Genomic DNA, 21,202 nt, shown 5'->3' with positions numbered 1-21,202 from the left:
CAAAGTTAGAAACAAGATTCCTGCCTTATGGCCTTTGAGATATCATTTTTAATATGCAGACAGAAAACTTTTGATGTGACCCTAGCATGCTAAATAACTTGGATAGCTGTGACCTAACCTGTAAGCATTGAAAGTCACTAGAGTTTCTAAAATAAAAACCAAATAAGCTGAATTTGGATTTCTGCATATTTTCAAGTCTATACAACTCTGCACTACAGGGCTTATAAAATCTTAACCATTACAAACAACCTGCTTTACTTAGGGATAAAGCTTTAAATTAGACTTCTTGAAAAGATTTGCTTCCTTTGGACATGGTTATCTGGCAATGCATGTATTTTTTTTTAAACATCCATTGTGTTCTTCTGTTATGGAAGTAACATCAACACACCATGTTTCTAAATGAGGCCCCTGTTTTCATAAATGCAAAGCAGTTTTCTTGCTTCCACTTCTTGCTTCTTGCAAGGTACTGAATACCTTCAAGACCTAGAAACATCTGTGGAAATTAAGGCTATGCTCAGCACCTCACAGAATGCATTTGGGCCATTAGTGTATAGGAAACTTACTGTGCTCAATAGCCACTCCTTCAAGCATACTGCATTGCTCCACACAGGCTACCTTTATCTCAGGCTCCTCCTGCACTAGCAGGTGTGTGTGCTTGGAATCTAATCCCAAAATTGCACCTTCTGTCATGAACATGTGCCACGGCAGGAGGCACAATTGTTGAGATCACAGATTAGATCCCATTGCACCTTTGAAAGAACGTCCGTCAGTGACCCAAGTTTTTTAGGCCTGATCCTGTAAGACACTGAGCACATCATGAAAAGTGTTCGTCTTCCACAAATTCCAGGGTTTAAAGTTAAATATGACCTAAGTGCTCTGCTGAAAGGGAAGGCCTTTAAGCTTGATCTATACTACCAAAAGACCTCCTGTGCTGCACTGTACTTGAAACCAGACACAGCAGGGAAGAAACACGTCTTCTATAATTAGTACGTTGTAGAACAGTGGTTGGCAACCTGTGGCTGGATCCGGCCTGCCAAGCCACTTCATCCAGCCCACAAAGTCTGGATGTCAGTGGTAGGGCATTCTGTGGCAGTCAGTGGTGGTTGGGTCCCATGAATGTCAGTGGCAATTCAGCAGTGGGGTGAAGTGGTGCTGGCTGGGTCAGAAGCTTTGGCCTGTCTTGATTTCTGCATTATTTCAACCTGTCACTCCTAAAAAAATTGCCAACCCTTGTTTTAGAAAGTTTGATTTTTCCCAAATCCAGCACCAAAATCAAAAGGATTCTTTTTGCTTCGTTCTATTCATTGGAAAGTGTTGGTGTCCTGGGCTTGAAATTCTGGCAGCTTATTTCTTTACACAAAGACTGTTCACATTAATAATAGAAAGCTTGGTAAGAAAATGATATAGCATGAGGTGACAAAAATTTGTCCAGGGAAAATTCATTTATTTATGCTTCATCAACAAATAATCTGTGTACTGCTTGTTCTTGGATTCTTTTTTCTAAATGTAAGAAATTGAAGAATTTTCAGCTGTGTCTGTAGGAAGAGGATTAACTTTCTATCTCAGAACTCTACATGTGCCTCAAATCTGACAGCATTTGCTAACATTTTTTTGCTACTACTTAGTTGGTCTGAGAAAAGATATCACCTCTATCCCAAGAGTTTTGTCTGACAAGTTAGTCTTTGCCTCTTTTTAAGGGCAAACTGAACCAATCATCCCACAATCAAAGGAGCAGTGTCACCCAGAGTGTGTGGTTTTGATCAAAGAACAACTGAATAAATTTTATTTTTTTAAGTGGTCATTTCTCAGAAAGCACATTAATGTGTGATTAGCACTAGTTCACAAGAGCACTGTATTGTATTTGTGTTTAGCATCACTCTAATGGCTGAGTAACTGGTCTGCTGCAGTATATGGCATTTACTGTGCAGGCAGTTGGTTTTCTTCACAGCCTGACTGCCAGCAACTAAAAATTAAGATGAACTGAGTGCCGTTCTAATGGATCTTAATCTATTAGTCAACTGCAGTTTCATTTCAAATGCACTGTTTGGGAGTGCTGGGGAAAAAAGATCATTTTGTTGCTTTTGCGTGGCCCCTTCCTGTCTGGAATGTAGCTGTTATCTACTCTGAGCGTTTGTGAAGTTAAATTATTAACAGTTTAAATATGATTCCAGCTATAATGGTTTAGAGCCAGATCCCCACAATGGGATAGATCAAACTAGAAAAGAACAGTGTGTAGCTTCACTGTCTCAGGAGCAAGACAGGAATTGAACTGTGGCACTGAGTCATGTGAAATGCTGGAGGTGTTTCTACTAGGAAGATTATCCGTTGATAGCAAGTGTAATCTACAGTGCTCCTCTCTCTGCTACCCCTCAACTAGTGTTGAGATCATTTGACCACTAGCCTGCACAAAATCAACTGGAATTTAATACCCATTGCAAAATATAATGGGTGTAAAATTCCAAAGAAGACATAGGTTTGTCCATGCTAGCAGATTTTAGACCAGAATTCTCCAGACCTTAGCAGGACTATAATACAGACTGGTTAAAACACATATCCCTTGTCTACTAACTAGCTTTCCCACTGCCACTCCAGACAGAATTGTGAGTCTAAATACTGCTGGTGCAGACGAAGCTCCAGGGTCTGGCATTCTTTATGGAATTAGGTGTACAAAAAACTTTTTACCTGTTAATACTTGTGACCAAATGACTTTCAAATTCTGCTTGGTGTGTCAAGTGTACCTACCTGCTGCCCAAAATAAAACACTTTTCAGGTGCAGAAAGGGCTTCACATGCTTTCCTCGCAAAGCTATGTAAAATTCAGTTGGGTTGATCTTTCACAGTCAGTATTTGAATCTGCTTAAGCAAATTTCAGACTGGGGAACCATGTAGATCAAAGCATCAATGCCAAAAGTTTATTGCAAGATCCCCCATGGATATAAGTGGCTGACTCCTGCTTATCTCTACTAGCCACCTATTTTCAGCCATTTTTCTAGTATATATACTTGAAACTCCCCTATTTTGATGTAAGAGTAGGGTTGCCAACCCTCCAGGAGTGCCCTGGAGTCTCTAGGAATTAGATACAAATCTCCAGGAGACTGCTAAGAGTCACCCAGGAGATAAATGATAAGGCATTCATTAAAATAAGTATTAAATGTTGAATCCGATTTATACAGTAGTCCAACGGGTTTTTAAAATGTAATAGTAATGTGCATTTGCCTTCCTGGCATAAAGTCTATGCACCATAATCCATAACTGATATACGCAAACACATGGGCATGTTCGCGTTGTGTATCATGGGCACGTTGGCATTCAGGAAACCTCTCAAAGTAGATTCAAACAGAGTTGGCAGCCCTCTGTAAGAGGTTGCGTCCTACAGTCTTATTTGTCCAGAATTTTCTTTGACTTCAAAGAGTGAGCTGCACATAGTGGTTTCACAAGACCATACCTATTTGGCAGAAGCATTTGCTAGGGCAAGTCTGCAGAGCCTCTATGCTGTATTTGGAAGCACAGCTGTGAAGTGCATTCTGCTTACTCATTCATACTCCATATGTACTAGTTTTTGAAAATGAGGCAATGCAACTGTATTGAAGCAGTGCTTAGTGCAAACCTAGCTCTATGGCTCTCTGTCTCAGGCCTGCTTACTGACATGCTCTCAAGGTCACTCTGTTCCATTTCCAGGACCAAGTAGGCGGGGAGTGCTTGACAATGGCAGTCCCAGGTGCTATGTGGAGGCAGTGTCAACATGCATTAGTTGTGAATGCACTGTCTCATTTGTGACTTGATATCAATAATGCTTGGTATTTACACAGTATTTTGTGCTTTCTTTTGCTATCAATGGCTTGCTGTTTAATTGGCAGGAGGTATCAGCTGGGGTTCCCTAGGGGGCTGTCTTGGGTCTGACACTGTTTAGTATCTTCATTAATTATTTGGAGGATGGGATTGAGTGTACATTTAGCAAATTTGCAGATGATGCCAAGTTGGGTAGAGTCGTAGACACTCTGGAGGAGAGATTAGGATTCTAAATGCCCTTGATAAACTGGAAAAATGGTCTAAGAATAATTGAATGAAATTCAGTAAGGACAAGTGCAAAGACCTGTTCTTAGGACAGAACAACAAATGGACAAATATAAATTGGGGATTGACTGGCTAAATTGCTGTCCTGCAGGTAAGGACCTGGGGTTATAGTAGACTGCAAGCTGAATAAGAGTTGACAGCGGGCTCTTGTTGCAAAACAAGTCAAGCGCATACTAGGCTATATTAACAAGAGTGTCTCCTGCAAGTCAAAGGAAGTGATTCTTCTGTTCTATTCAGCACTGGTGAGGCTTCATCTGGAATACTGTGTCCATTTTGGGGCATCACACTTCAAGAAAGTTTTGGATAAATTAGGAAGAGGCCAGTAGAGAGTAGAAAACATGATTAGAAGTTTAGGAAATGTGACTTTTGAGAAAAGGTTGCAAAAACTGGGATTATTTAGTCTGAAGAAGAGAAGACTGAGGAGAGATTTGATAATGGTTTTCAAATATGTGAAGGATAGTTATGAAGATGATGGTGATGGACTATTTTCTGTGGTCACAGGAGGTGGGGCAAGGAATAACAGTTATTAATTGCATCCAGGGAAAATATATGTTAGCTATTAGGAAGAACTTCCTAGTTATGAGGGTAGCTAAGTGTTGGAACAGATTACCTAGAGAGGCTGTGGACTCTCCAGCCTCAGAAGATTTTAAGAGATGGTTAAATAAACACTTGGTTAAGATGGTGTAGAAATGTAGTCAGCTGTATTAGTCTGAAGTCAAGCAGAAGGCAGGGTAGACTTGCACCTTATAGACTAAGTTACATAAAGAATAAGCTTTGGTGAGCTGGAGCTTACTTCTTCACATGGTGTGAAAGAACATGCACAGAACAGTTTATAGAATGGAGAAGGTGATTTGAAAACAAAAGGTAGGAAGGCATGGGAAGAAGAAGGAGAAAGGAGGCAAGGGGGACCTGTGCTGAGATGCACATAAGCCAAGTGGTCACAAAAGTTAATCCGGGTATTGGGATAAGAATCCAGAGTCCCTGACTAAACCATATTTTACACAGTCCACTCTGTGGATGATTTCTTGTTCTACAATTTCACATTCAAATCAGTTTTTAAAAGTGTGCTGCCTAAGAACAGCTACCCTGAGGTCAGCAATGGAGCATCCAAGGAAGTTAAATTGTTCTTCCATAGGTTTTGTTGTCTTTCTGCAGATGATGTCAGATTGGTGTTTATTCTTACATGTAGAAATTTTCTTGCTTGTCCAGTGCAGACAGCAGAGGGGCGTTGTAAGCAGATGATAGCATCTATGACATTGGTAGAGTTGTAGATACTTCAGGTGTTATAATTTATGTTATTAGGTGTTATAATTTATGTTATTAGGTCCAGTGATGATGTGGTCTGTACTGATGTTGGGGTACACTAGGCACCTGGATCTGTTGCAAGGCCTGGTGCCCTGGTGAGAATCAGAGTTAGGTGACTTGTTGCTTGAAAGATGCCATTTGAGGTTGCAGGGCTTCCTGTAAGCCAAGACAAGTTTGTCCCTGTTGGTTACTTTGAAATGGTCATTCTTTTCCAGGAGGGGTTAGAAGTCATTAATGACATGTATAAGGTATTCATAATGGGGGTTGTAGGTGACAACCAGAGGGACTCTGTTGTCCTGGGGTTTGCTATTATAGCAGGTTGGAGGGAGGTTTGAGTCTGGCTTTGTTGATTTGCGTGGCTCTAGTTGTGTGATTGTTGTAGCTCTAGGAATCTATGCTGCAGATTTTTAAGGTGTACATCCTGGTCATCAGGATTTGAGCACATATAGGGCACAGACAGAAGTACAGCTCCCTGCTGCAACTGAGAAGGCTTTGCAGGAAGCGCTCTGAGTTACAACAATCCCCCAGACCAAACAGAAGTTCACTGTTGGTTCCAGGGGAGAAGGGAATCGAGCTGCTGGCTGGGAGCCTGCAGCCAGTTTCCCCTAGCAACAGCCCCTCATCTTTCCCAGCCTGTCCCTGTTTCAGAATGGGGGGGAGGAAGGAGAGGATGCTCATTTTGCAGGTTTCCTAGCCAGCACTGGAGAGTGGTGGGGTGAAATTGGAACTCCCACCCCCTCCAAGGGGGAGGGGGGAGGCATTCAAGACACCTACCCTGCCATCCAGTGGGGGTGGAAAAACCCCCAGACCAAACTCCCTCTGCTCCCTTTTCTCCGCTCCCATTCTGGAAATAGCTTGAGGCTGGGAGACAGTGCAGGCAAAAGTTACACAAGACACTGGGTTTTGAAACATCTTCATCTGACCCCCTAATGCAATGATGGTTCAGATTTTTGCCTGATTGGCCATTCTTTAAGTGATCTGCAGCTGTGCACTTATGTATGGTCATGGCTATAGGCTGCTTTCTGTGGCCAGATTGGGTGAAAATTGTCACTTCTGTCTGCGCCCACAATTGTAATGTATTACTTAGCTGTAGATGATAGATATAGTGGCATGCTTAGGATGAAAGCTGGTGACATGAAGGCAGCTGTGGATGTTAGTTACTTTCCAATACAATGTGATGGTGATGTGGCCATTGCAAACCTTCACAGTAATATCTAGAAAATGAATTTATGTTGTGGAGTATTCCAAAGTTAGTTTGATGGATGGTTTAAACAGGGATTAGGGTCTTGGACTAATGACCTCCTGAAATCCCTTTCAGCCTTATTTTCCTATGATACTTTGATTGTATTTATTAATTGTGTTGTATTCTTATGTAATTTTCTGTAAACTGTAGTAGCATATACAATGTCTTTTAACTTGCTAAAACACAGGGTGGCATGATGAGGTGTAACCAAAAGCATGATTGTTTTGGTGGAAATGAATAGAGTCGATAGGAATTTAATTAGTTGCTTATAGGCAGATGATGCATGTAATGTTTGATGTCTGCTTGCAACTTTGAAATGCCTGCCATCCACAGCAAAAGACCAGTACACACACTAAAAATATTCCCTGGAGAAATTTGAGACCAGGGCCCCTTCCCTAGATACAATTGCACAAATAGTAAATTGCATGAAAGATAGACCATGACGTAGGTGTGTTTGTGACTATAAAGTATTATGTATGCTTTTGGTGATGGGAAAATCATTTTGCTGAAAGGAGCTAACTGTAGGTCATACAGAGAGTTGTTGCTATTGTGCAAATGGAATCTTTACAAGATAACTTTTTAAAATTACATTGTGTAAAAGCTACATGTCTATTGTATGATTTTTTTCTTTTAATGTGACAGCTACAAAAGCAAGCAATTGAATATGTCCTCCAAGCACATAAGGCATAGCAATAGTATTCCATTTTACAGGTGAGGATACTGAGGCAGGGAGTAATACAATCAAGGTCTCACAAGGGTTCTGCAGCAGATCCGGAATAATCTGCAAACTCCCAGTCCTCTTCTTTAACAATAAGACCAGTCTTATTCCAAAGCATCTACAATCGGTTGTGATGATACTATCAGCTATCAAACATCCCTGGGATAAAGTATTGGTATGGGATAGAGCACATTTTTAAAGAAAGGGAAGTGGGTTTGGAAAGGGAGGGTTGGAAATGGAGGTTCAATTGACTTCATATGATTTCTAACCCCGGTTCCAGATCAGATAGGATATCTTGGGCTAACCATCCAAGCTATGTAGTTTGCTCTTCTCCATTACATGGCACTTAATGTTCAGAAATAATTTTCCACCCTCCCCACCCCAATTAGTACATAGGAGAGCTAGAGCTGGAGCTGTCCATGAGTGATTCATGAGTGTGCAGCTCATTTTTGGAACTAATTAATTATGTCATGGAAAGGAGATTTACTCCCCCTGTCTTCCCCCTTTCCTTGCTAATCTTGCTTTCTGGATAGCAGGGGGGAAATGAGGAAGGTGTTTAGCAGTCTCAGTTGTCTCTGTGATTCAACTCACAAAATGAAGCCAGACAGCAAAACAAGTGCAGATCAGGCAAAGGCTGTTTGCGCTGCTTGAGCTTTCTCTGCAAGAATCAGTTTCAAATATTAGGTTGATTTTTTTTTCTGTTGCAATTAACTAAGAAAAATATTTCAAAGCTGTATAATTAAAGGCCAGCATTTTATTAGGGTTTAAAATAGTCTTTATGAAATCTACTCCTGCCACTGGTAATTACAATGTACATCTTAATATACCTCTGCTAGGCCTGAGCTGGAGATAACAGTCCTGTGTGTATTGCATTTGGCTTGTGCATAGAAGGTAAAATCCTTTATCTTATCTCAATCTCCACACAACAACCAGCCTCTCTTCCAATTCAGCCCTAATCTTCTTAGTAAATAATACTGATATTTTTCACCATAACAAAAATGGAGCTGCCAGATTCAGAGTGATAACACCTCTCATTTACACACCATTCTCTGTCAAAATCTGCCTGATTTTTCTTAATCTCTTTAACTCATCAAAAAACACTTTTTTACATTCAGCCATGGTAAGTTCCTTGCTACCAAATAATATTATTATAAATAAATCCTGTTGGCTACAGCTGTCTTTCTGAATAGATATTGGAACCCCCCTCTATTGTCCCCGTCCCCCCCATCTCTTGGTCTGTTTCCTTGACTGATGACAAATTATTGTTGCCTGATTGAATTTTGCTGTAAAGTTTGGTATTTGAACAAAGTGGCCTAAAATGAGTGTTTAATTGAGAGCATGCCTGAAAGGCATCTTATTTTTTTTCTCTTAGGGATGTCATCTTAGTTCAGTACTCTTGAGAATGCTGTCTTGACACTCTCATCCTCTCCTTAGCAAATGCCTGTCTGTAAAACAAAAAAGGGTTACCATAACCCAAGTCCTTGGATTTTTTAAAGCCTATGAATGATCTCTATATGATTTCTTAAATTGCAGAAAGATTCTGCAGTGAGAATGGCTGAAAAATGCAGGACATCAAGGTTTTTGCTCGTTATGACTGAATGAAAACCACACAGTTTGGTGAAGATAGTTTATTTCGTCTGCAGCCTTCTTTCTGAGTGACTTGGACAGTTGGGGCACCCATCCTGAAATGGCATGGAACCCATATAAGTGAGTGGTATCCTAAATAATTGTACATCAAAACTGCTTTCATTAGCTTGGATTAGTTTCCACCTGATAAGCAGACAAATATATCATCAATTCTCACGCAGACTTTTCCTTAGTAAGGAAAACTACCTGCAAGCTGGTAATGGAGTATAGACCTATTGGTTCTGGGTGTCTTCCCTCCAAGTGCAATAGACAATGATGAAGTATGTAGGAGGGCTGCACATGTACAGAGTACAGAACTCTTCTGGAAAAAGACTTACAGAATATCTGGTCATAAAGAATTCTACCCCAACGCAGAATTTGTAGAAAATTTTTCAATAAAAAAAAATTAAAGTATATAATTCTATACTTAAAGTAATTTCTATAGCACCTTCTTAGTTTCTTTCTTATTAAATTCTTTGTGTGTTTATTTTTCAAAAAGAAATATACATTCATTCATTTATCTTAAAATAAATAGATTAGGTATGATATTTGAAATTTAGAATATACTTGTTAAACCTTCTGGAGATGCTCTTCAGTAGACGCGCCTACACAGGGTGTGTTACTGTGCGGTTGCCTGGTTTGCAGTACAGTAAGTGCATGTGTCTACATGTGGGCATGCTTGCTGTGTAGTAAAAACCCTTAATCGCACTTAGATTTGCTACTCTCAAATGCAGGTAGCAAATTTAAGCATGATTAGTTACTGTGCAGTAATGCACATGTAGCTATGACCCAGGAGCAAGTTTGCTTCTGGGTATGCCCAGCCACTAAGGGGCTGTCCTCGGTTCTATAAAAGCCTGTGGACATTTTGTGCCCTGGGGCACACATACCAGGGAGCCTGAGGACACTGCAGGCTCTGTGTATCCCCCTGGGTGGGTCACAGCCTTGCTGTGCCTGCCTGGCAACACCCCAAAGGTACTGCTAGTCACTGCTCTGCCATGCAGCAGCCACTGCTCTGCCATGCAATGATGCCAGGGACAGCAGCCTTGTGAAGGCTGCTGCAGCCCCTGCCCAGCCCTATCAGCCCCCCAGGGCTGCCTGCAGGCCACTTCTGGCAGCATGCCCCCATCAACCTGTCATGTACCTGCAGATGCTGCAGGGCATAGCCTCTGCCGCATGGCTGCCAGTCCTTTGCCATGCCCCTGTGCTGGGTGCTACTAGCAGCTGCCCAGGGCTGGCAACACTGGGACAGCCACACAGGGGCCCAGAAAGACATGCAGGACCCAGCATGGCTTCATCCTCCCTATCTGGCCCAGGGCCACACTCATGAGCATACCTGTGTCCTCCACCCAGGGCCCCAACTGGAGCCAGGAAGAGACTGGTGACCTTGAGGCAGTTTGGGGTGATGCAGAGGTGCTGCACCAATTTAAGTGGGTTGAGCGCTCCAATGCCCACATTTATGAGGGCAGGATGTGGGAGCGAAGTCATGACCAGTTAGTGTGGTACTGCTGCATAAGGTCAAGGCCTTGCAAGTAGCGGGGGTCTCTGTGACTGACCACAATCATCCATCCAGCCATGCCCACAAGACCATACCCTTTATGTGGCAGCTGACCAATATTTTGGTGCTCCAGAACCCAGGCTACAACCATGTGGCAGCACAGGAGGCCTGCTGTGCTCTGGCCCCACCAGTGACATATCACAGGAGAAAGGACCCTTGAGCATAGAGTGTCTTGTCCCACCCTTCTCCCCAGCTGCAGCCTCCACCAGCAGCTCAGGGAGATCTGGTCAGTGCCTGCCTCACCAGCTGCACAGTCTCAGGCCCTGCCATGAGGAATGGCCAGCCATGTCACTGCCGACTGCTAGCAGCACCAGTTCCTCCCTGAGGAGACCTCTGGCTGGGTGCTTGCACACTGTGCCCCATGGGCTGAGGACACCAGGTGCAGCCACATGCCTTCTCCAGCTGGGAGGACCATGCTGAGCTACTAGCCATGCCAGCCCTAGATACATGATAAGCCCTGCACTAGGGGGAGGTTCCTCTGGCCCTGGGTTCCCTACTACAGCACACAGAGAGGTGGGACACAGTGCAAAACTTTATTGAGCAGCCTGTGCCACCACAGCTGGGCAGGCATGGGCCTTTCACATCCCAAGGAAAGTGTTGATGCAGAGATATCCTCTTCAGCTGTAGTAGCATATACAATGCTTGTGGGGGACAGGGACAGGGACATGTCCCACCACACCATTGAAGCTCAAGGTCCCAAACAAGGAGCTCAGGTGTGCCTGGGACACCATGAGGATCAACATCAGCAAGGTGTAGTGGGTCAGGCACCCTCTGGCCTGTACAAACAGCTCATCATGCACTGCCCAGGACATGTGCAACAGAGGTACACTCAGGGTGCAGTGGCAGCATGGGAGGGAGGGGGGCTGGCCCCAGGGCACCTTCCTGGAGAGGACCCCAGAAGAAGAGGTGGGGGCAAAGTCAGCTCCTCATTTCAGTTGCCCAGGAGCCACACACCCTGTGAGGCTGGGGACTGTGGGCTGGTCAGCAGTACAGCAGAGTGGGTGGCCTGCAGAGGAAGTGAGTCTGGAGTCATGACAGCAGGTGCTGCCAGGAGTCTGACCTGCTCCAGCCTGGGAAGGGAACGGGGGAGGCAGGCTGCCTGCCACTAGCACTCAGTGGTCCACCAGCCCCAGGGGAGTATGCAGGAATGGGGGGCTTGGCTGATGGCTGCCTGGGTCCAGGCCTTCCTGTCTGACTTATTGTGATCCCTGGGCACCTGTGCATGGCTGATCCCTGATCTGAGGCTGGGCAGCACATGGCCCCTGATGCAGAGCATCTTAGCTCTGAAATGTTGCAAACTCTCACAAAAGGGTTCTGTCTCATGGCTATGCAAGTCTAGCATCTGGGGAGAGGCCACAGTGACCAGTGGGGATACTGGCTCATGATTACTGTCAGTACCCATTGTTTAAATGCCTATGGCACAGTGGAAAATCCCCAGCAAACCTCCCGCCAAGTCCAACGGCTACGCTTGTTTAAACTTTAACAAGTCCTCATAATTAGCTAACCATGCGTACCACCCATTGGTCGGTTACAAATTATTCCCACTTGGCAACTAGCAATTGGCTTGCTAACGGTATAAAAGTAAAAGCAGTTTCCGCCCACGTTGGAGAACCCCGCACGCACCTTGGGGTAAACTTGGCGGACTGATCACCCACCAACGACTCCCCGTCACCGACCACCCTGACGTACCCCCTCCCCTGCATGCTCGATAAGCCGTTTATGGAACATCTCGTCTCGTCTCAAAGAGCTCTCACTACGTTTGTAACTGCAATCAAAGTCAGCTTCTTCCTGCGCTGCATGCATCAGCGGCGTAAGTAAACAATCTATTTTACCAATACACATCTGTGCCTAATTCCACTCCACTCGCCGAAGTACCCACCTGACGTTCCGGGCTCCCGGCCATAGCCCGGCAAGCCGGTCGGACACCACAATTACCACTATCCACTGTCAGGACCCTCCAAATACGGTGGCTGCACCAGAGGTGCACACAGGACTGGACCCTCCTCCTGCAGCAGCTGGTGGTGGTGGCAGAGGAGTGGGACGAGACCACATAGGCCTGGTGGGAGAAGGATGTGGCCCACCAGGACAGGCGGAGGGAAAAGGACATCCCCCGGGAGGAGACATTCGGGGTAGAGCTCCTGGTCCTGGAGTGGGAGCAACTCCAGATTCTGCAGGAACCAAACACCATCATGGGACAGGCAGCGCAGGCCATAAATAATGACTTGGGTTCCGGACACCGTCCTGTGCCTGGAGGTCTCATTTGTGCCTGCCACTGCCTGGCCTCCGGCCCTAGGCCTCCAGGATCCCTGGCAGCTGCCCACCTCCGCATAGCAGGCCCATATCTAGGCCTGGGAGAAGGTCCTCCATTGCCTTTAGCCAAAAGGATCCTCTGGCCCAACCCTACCCTGGGTCTGCTGCCACCCAGCCCCTCTGCCTGGGCCCAGGCCCACTGCTTGACCCAGTTCCACATGGGTACAGAGCCAGAGCAACTAGCAGTGGGGCCAGGACCACACACGGGACCTGCTGGCCATGGACAGCCCCTGGCAGAGGGGGAGCTACCCACACTGGAGGACTAGTGGCTGTCATTGTCCTGGGGTGAACCCCCCTACCCGCTGCACATGCCATGGTGTGTGCACCCATGAGGGAATAGCCAGGGGTTGGGGTGCTGGCCACCTGCCCCTGGGCTCTGCTCCCTAGGGGCCCCCACCCCATAGCCCCACCTTCCAGGACACTAAAAAAAATACACTTTGTAAATAGTTTTCACTAGGAAGAGGGTTTTTTATTGTTGGTGGGTGGGGTGGGTGGTAGAAGGGCTTTTTTGTTGGGGAAAGAGGAGGAAGGGGCTCTGGATGTTGAGGGGGGAAGGGGGAAGGGGCTCTCTGTATTGTTGAGGGGGGAAGGGGTGGGGGCTGTGATGTGAGGGGAATAAAGACGTTGTTCAGATACATGTCTGCATGAGAGTGGTGCTGGGGGTGGGCAGGGGGTAAGGGTCAGATCAAGGGTAGGTGGTGGGGCAAACAGGCTAGAGTGGGGAGTACTGGAGGAGGTGGTCCCCTAGAGCCTCCTGCACCCAGTGCCCTGGCCCTTATTGGTGGGTGCGTGGCTCTCCTAGTGCCTCAGTGGCAGGGACCCGCCACTGCCAATGCTGCCACAGGTGGTGCTCCTGCCACTAGGTGTCCTCTGCCTGCTGCACCTCCTCTGCCCAGGACTTGTGGAAAAAGCTCCCCCAGGGCTTACAGATGTTATGGAGCACACAGGTTGTGGCAGTGACTCGGGGGAGGTTCTCCTCAGCGACCTCAAGGAGGGTGGTGAGGGAGTGCCAGTGGCCCCTGAGGCAGCCAAAGGCACACTTGACCAGGGGCCTTCACATTTGGTCCAGCCCATGCAGTGATTAAAGTGGGCCTGATGAGTATCCAGGGGCCAGTGTAGGGTGGGCAGGGTCCCTGATGAGCAGGGGAGGGACCAAGATGGTGCCCAGCTGCAGGTCTGGCACCCCCGGTGAAAAGTGCCCACTTTCCACCAGTCCTGCCAGGCTGGAGTTCTGAAATACATAGGTGTCATGCACACTGTCTGCCCAGCTTGCGCTCACATAGGTGAATGTGCCCCTGTGGTCCATGATGGCCTGCAGGGCCATGGAATGAAATCCCCTCTGGCTTTAATAGGGGTGGTCTCCATGGACTTAGCAGGTGACCAGGATGTGGATCTTGTCTAGGGCCCCAATGTACATAGGGAATCCCACAGCATGGAACCCTGCCACCACCACCAGGGGACTGTGGACATGGAACATGGTGTGGCCCAGCATGTCCCAGTGGGCCCCGCACACCTCCAGGTTGGCCTCCCCAGTGGTGGCCTTCCCCCATGCTGAACATGTGTCTGACATACCAGAGTTTGGTGGGCATGACCAACTTCAGCAGCACAAGGGCCAGGCAGGTATTGGTGGGGAGGGCTGGGCACATGTCAGTGTCCTGCCAGTCCAGGTGGGGCCAGAGCTGGTGGAGCAGGTCCCAGAAAGTGTCCTGGGTCAGCCAAAAATGCATCTAGCCACTGCTCATCGCCCCAGGTCTACAGGACAACATGCAGCTACCAGTGCTGGCTGGCACAGTGGGCCCAGAGGTGGAAGGGCTGGAGGCCCATGAGAGTGATGATGGCCTTGGCAGTGGCATCATGGAATCCCTCATCAGTGTCCCTGGTGGCTGCAGCTGTGTGGTGGTGGTGGTGGCATGCTACAGGTGGGCATGCTACAGGTGGGCAGGCAGTCACTGGTCATGGGGGAGCTAGGGAGTGTGAGACAGCCATGGGCTAGGTGATGGTCAATGTGGTGGGCCATCAGGGTGATCACAGTGGCCAGCAGGAGCCCTGGGTCCTAGTTATATCTGCTAGGGCCAGGGGCTGGGGCAGCCATAGATAGCATGGGGAGGCATAGTGACCTTGGAGAAAGTTGTTGAGTGCTGCATCTGTACTTGCCACACTGCTCCTGAGCAAGGAAGAGGCTGGCCAGAGAGCAGGACTGGCTTTTAAAGATGGCTGCCAGCTGCTCCCCCTGATGGCCACAAGGATGCAATGCAGGGCTGCAGGGAACTGGAAGCGAATCTTCTCCCTAATCTCCACATGTGTAGACATCTACCCAAAAACACTTACTCCTCAGTAGCTTACTGCACAGTAAATCTAGGCTGGAGTAAATGCATATGTAGACACACCCACTAACAGATAACTCAAGTTATGCTATCTGTGGCAGAATTACTAACGATCTTCTACTCTAATCTGTCTCGTGTGTACCACTCAGGCAGTCAGTGCAATGTCTTAATACAGTGTCTCCCAATCTTTTCCAGCCTAAGGCACACTTACATTAATAAAAATTTTCCATGGCACACCTGTTAAGGCATTCCCCATCCTCATACCTATTGTAGCTCATTGCCATGGCAAAATTCCATGACACACCTGTTCATTTCTGATGGCACACTTTTGTGCTGTGGCCTACTAGTTGGGAAACACTGTCCTAATATATCACCAACAGGCATAAAATTGGTCATCTTTTATACCGCTCACCTTTTTCAACTGTTGTAGGGAAGGAGATAAGGCATGGCCAACATGTGACTATGGTTCACCATACTCAGCTGGCATAATGTGAATCAGCCCCAAGACTGCCAGAATCTTTATAGAATTAGCCCTCAAATTAAGGTACCAAATCTGAATCTGCTGTGGGCACTTTTTCCACATGGGGACCCAGTGAATACAGTGAGAATCAAGGCAGATTAGCACACAAGACTGAACTCGTTTAAAACAATTGACTTGGCTATTTATTTCAACCTGAGATGTTTACCTTGTGTACCCACAAGACACAGGTCTTATGACACAGATGTATTGTGGGCAATGTAAAGGAAATTCAACTCCCTATATTTTAAAGCCTCTAATGTTCCTAACATAACATTTCTGGCTAATTTCATAGCATATCTTTCTACATTTTAGCATACTAGAAGATCTTTTTGTCTAGCATTAAGCACCTACTAATGAATAATATTAAATTGTTCTATCAATTTAACAGGTACTAAAATTAAATGCATTACTCTGTCTGTTCATGATCTCTCCCTTATGTTGCCATTTAATAATGAATATCCCAATATGGTTGTCCATTCTCCTGGATTCTCACCTTCCTCTGCAAAGTTTTAAACCTGTTTATCAGTCATTCTTATAGGAGTTCAATTTCTGTTAACACTGAAGGTAGATTTCACAGGGTGCATCTATCTATACATGTGCTTTACTGCGGAACAGATTAATTAGCTCCACAATAAAGTATCACTGTCGACACCTGTGCTCGTTTAGGGCACAGTAAATTAATTCACTCTGCCATAAGATAGTACTGTTCCTGACAGTACTATCTTATGGCGAGCAAGTAACTGTGCTGCAATGCATATGTAGACAGTGACAGGGGCTGGCTGGGGCATGAGGGTGCTAAAGTGTGGGGGCTCCCTGCTGCCTGGCCACATGGATCCACAGGTTCTTCACCCTCGTGCCCCAGTCAGCCCCTCCGTCACCCACTGCTGCTACCTGAGCATGGGCTGACCACCAGTGTCCCCTGCCAGCCCAGGGCTGCTCCTCCCTGGCTCAAAATTGCTACTGTTGCAGGCTCATCTGTAGATACTGTGCCCAGGAGCAGTTTTCTCCAGTGTGAACTGAAGTGCTCCAGAGTTTATTTTGTCATGTTTATAGCACACGTAGTTGCACCCACTGGGCTTTACAAAGCTGAACATGTACAAGCTAGCAAAGTAATCATTACCTTTCTCTTCTTTTCTTGAGGTCCTGTATTGCTCCCAGAATTCCAGTAGAAGTCAATGAGAGTGTTGTACAAAAGAAATCAAAAGCCTGAGATGGACGTTGTTGCTGTTGTTGTTATTGTTGCAGTAGAGACAAAGTGTAGGCCTGTGTGAATAGGAAAGTATTCGATTCGGATTCGGCTGATTCAGAGCATAGTGATTCAATTTGGTGATTTAAATCACTATCCCCATTTGATTCAGCTGAATCAGAATCGGAGATTCGGTACTGATTCAGTGATGATGTGGAGATTCGGATTGGCTGGGGAGAGGCAGGCACAACCTGGCGGCTGCTGGTTCTCCCATGGCTCCTCCAGCTGTGCCTGGTGGGGAGAGCTGTGGGAGAAGACCCCATGGCTGCCTTGCCCAGCCTCATCCCCCACCCAGCCCCAGCCTCCCGGCACTTCAAAAAAAAAAAAAAGCCCCACACTCACTGGCCGCAGCAGCAGGGATCAGGGCCTCTGAGGGCTCATGGCAGAGCCCCCACCAATGCAACACATGGTAGTCAGGGCCAGTGGGGATTGCCTCCCCTGCCTGGCACCTGCACAGCAGCTGCCCCATGGTGCTGGTGCAGTGCAGCTCGGCAAGGCACTGCATGCTGTCTGGCAGCTGGGGCCGCTGGGTCTGAGTGCTGCTGGGCACTGGCTGACATTTGGAGCTGCCCCATCTCCTGGACAGCGCATGGTGCCCTGCCCAGCCACATTGCACCCATGTGATATGACAGCTGCCACGTGGGTGCCAGGCAGGGGGAAATCCCCACTACCCCCATTGCCCAGCATTGCATGGGGGGGGCTCTGTCACAAGCCCCCAGAGGCCCTGATTGCTGTTGCTGCAGCTGGTGAGTACAAGGATTAAAAAAAAAAAAGTGCCGGGGGGATGCATGGGGGGGCTCTGCCACAAGCCCCTAGAGGCCCTGATCACTGCTGCCAGAGACAGTGAGTGCAGGGCTTCTTCTTTTCTTTTCTTTTAAGTGCTGGGAGGCTGGAGCTGGGCAGGGCAGCCATGGGGGCTTCTCCCATGGCTCCTCTGATTGTGTCTGCCTCTGCCTCAGTGGGGGGAGCCATGGGAGAAGCTCCCATGGCTTCTCTGCCTGGCTACATCCCCTGTCCAACCCAGCTGGGACAGGGGGGCATGGCTTGCTCTGGGCGGCAGCAGGGCATAGCCCCCACTCCCAGCACTGTTACACCCACATCAGCACTGGGAGCAGGGGCTCTGCCCTGCTTCCACTTGCCAGCTGGAGTGGGAGAATGCAGGATGTGAGTGCGGGAGCTATGCCCTGCTGCCACTTGCCCCCTTCCACCTGGAGTAAGCTGCACCCACATCCCGGCCCACCCCCACTCCCACCCCGGTTGAGCAAGCTACAGCAGGGCAGAGCCCCCATTCCCAGCGCTGCCACATCCACATCTCACGTCCCCCTCCCTGAGTAATGTGCCTGCCTCCCTGGCTGGGCAGCTTGTCCCAGCCCCAGTCCCAGTCCCAGTCCCAATCCTTCCCTCCCCCATGTCCCTTCTCTCCCCACTCCCTCAACCCCAATAAACTTACCAGGTGGAGGCAGCTGTGTCAGCTGCCTGTTTAGTCTATGGCCGAATCTCCAATGCGGCTGAATCTTTTCCTAAGCTTTTCCGAATTGATTTGGATGCTTCAAATCAACTCAAAGCTTTTAATTGGTCTCCTGATTCATTTCAGAGTCAGAGATTTGGTCCCTGAATCGGGCCAAATCTCCTCTGAATCGAATTGGCTACCGAAGCTTTGCACAGCCCTAACAAACTGAATCAGAGCCCCATGCAGAACTAGGATGTTTACTCCACATAAAATCTACTTGCCACCAGATATTCCTTTGATACTAAATATAGCTCCCATTACCATTACGCTGGGACAGAGGCAGGCACAACCGGAGGAGCCGTGGGAGAAGCTCCCATGGCTGCAATCGCCATCAGTGTTAGCATTTCCTAAGTTCCCACAGTTCCCACACCATTTTTCCATAGGCTTAGATAAGAAAATTGCTGTTCTAAAGCTGTCTCTTTTGAAAATGCTTATTTTTTAATGGCGGTTGCTATGGCCAGATACAGACATTCAGAAAGCCTGAGGAGGAACCAATCAAACTTATGCAGGTTTCTGCAAACTTACAGCATAGGTTAGATTGGTAGTGAACAGAACACATGTTCACCCATTGTTGGAGGGGTCATGCAAGCTGTCTGCAATGGCTAAGGCCAGCAGGTTGGAGGCACTCTTGCATGCCTCCCAGTAGGCCCTGTGGGCTCCTCAGGCTGCTGGAGACTTCCAAGTGCAGCTGAGCACCCAGGCCACCCCTGATTGGCTGCCAGGCATAGGGAAACATCCCACCATTCCCCTGCCATGTCAGACCATGCCCTACCTGCTCCTAAAGTTTATAGGGGCCTCTGCCTGCTTGCCCTAGCTTGGATGCTCAGTGCTGCACCCCTACCCCCAAGCATGCTCCCCAACCCTGGTACTCTGGGACCCTGTAGCTGCAGGCCAAATAAGCCTTGCAGCACCCCAGATGCCCATGTATATGTGAGCAGTGGTTGAGCTGTGGAGATCACCAGGTTGCCTCCATTCAGGCCCAGTCCCAATGTTCTGCCCTCTGCCTCCCCGACCCACCAGAAGTGAGCCATCTGCACCAGCGCCTGTTCATGGGGGGTGGTCCATGCTAGGGTCCTGACTCCAGCCACTGAGATCCGTTATGCAGGAGCCAGGGTTGTGGTCATCTGCACCTGCATGCAGGGGCGTGGTAGTCCCTGGATGGGTGTACAGGAGCCAGGGTTGTGGTCCTTAGGGCTGCACCTGAGCATGTGGGTTTTCTTGGGCTCCATGTCAGATCTGTGTGCACGTTGTGGGGTGTTTCATGATGGAGTGCAGGGGGATGGCCTGGAGAAGTGGGTGCCCAGGTCCTGGGGCTCATGTGGTGGACACAGATGCCTCTCCTTCCCAGCCCCCACCCCCTCTCCCTGCTGCCTGACTGCAGCCAATAGATTGCCAGCCAGGAAAAGATCTGTGCTGACTTGGTTTTGGGAAAGCTTGGGGGCAGGGCCTGCTAGGTGCTCTGCTGGAGCAGCCAAGTGTGGGCTGAGACACTCCCCTGTGAGGGGGGTGGTTACAGGGGGCTGCAAAGGAGCTTGAGATGCCAGAGGACAGCAATCTAACTTGAATTGATAGGGGATTTGGTACAAAGTTTGATTCATTGCTCTAATCTAAATTGATTAAGTTTGAGTGCACATCGATCCAGGTCTATCTTAGACCAGGTTCCAGCAGTTTTAGACCAGTCTATATGCACTGAACTTCTGTACAGTTATGGGTTTGGTTTGATTTTCCAGTTACTTGGACTGGTTTATGTGTAATGTCTGTACCTGACCTCTCTGTAATGATGCTGAAGATGAGATCAGGAATTTAATGCATGTTCAATGACATATCATATTTTTCTGTGTGTATTTGTGGATGTGATATTAAGACTTCCTGCATGTGTTTTTAGTTTGTTTCCCATTAAAAGTAAGATAATTATGTATTTGCTAAAAACAGAAAGATTAAAACAATACTTCACAACCATCAATAATAAGATTTTATATGTATTGTCAAAGACAAATTAAATGAAAGCACAAGTCTCTTTAGAAACATACAAGAAATATATTCGGCTGTCTACAACAAATGAATCAAGAAAAGAAATGCAAAAACAAAAAGTACCATATAAAGGAGATAGAGACAAAAAAGAAAAATCTATGTTCACAAATTCCAAAGCATGTGTTTTCATGGAGAATGCTCTCTGTGCTTTCTTGGCATTTAATTCCCTTTATTGTAAGGAACACAAAAGAAGCAGGGGGAAAAGAAACCTTTTTGCAGATTTTTTGAACTCTCCGTGTACAGGGTGTAACACACACTGGTAAGCGCATTGCACAGTTGTTAGTGCTTAAAAAGTGAAACAGCTAGCAAGGAAGAAACAGAAGGTAAAACAGTGAAAGAATGAACAATTAAATAATACAAAGTGTATTCAGTACAGCATCAGGAAATACAACAGAGACACCAAAAATGTAAAATACACTTAAAAGAATGAATCATTTCTAAAATGTTTAATATAGTCACAAGTTCTTTTTGAGTGAAGCTTGAATATATATCCCAAGATAAAATTGCTTCTTCAGAAGAATTTGATTTAAATTAAAATTCACAGGTCATACCATTCACTCTGCTAACTTCAGTAACCTTCTTGCCTGTTAAAGAAACCACTTTAGAAAAGCATTAGTTATTTAGGCTGTGTCCAGAAAAGCGTGGCCGTGCAGTATTTGGCACTGCAGACCTGTCTGCGGCACTACATACTGCAGATTCAGGAATTTCCCACGCTGCTACCTTGCAGTGTGTCGGGGGGGG

Source organism: Alligator sinensis, unplaced genomic scaffold (genome assembly GCF_000455745.1).
Source record: "Alligator sinensis unplaced genomic scaffold, ASM45574v1 scaffold131_1, whole genome shotgun sequence".
In the NCBI taxonomy this organism is placed as follows: domain Eukaryota; kingdom Metazoa; phylum Chordata; order Crocodylia; family Alligatoridae; genus Alligator; species Alligator sinensis.
This window is presented reverse-complemented; position numbering follows the sequence as displayed.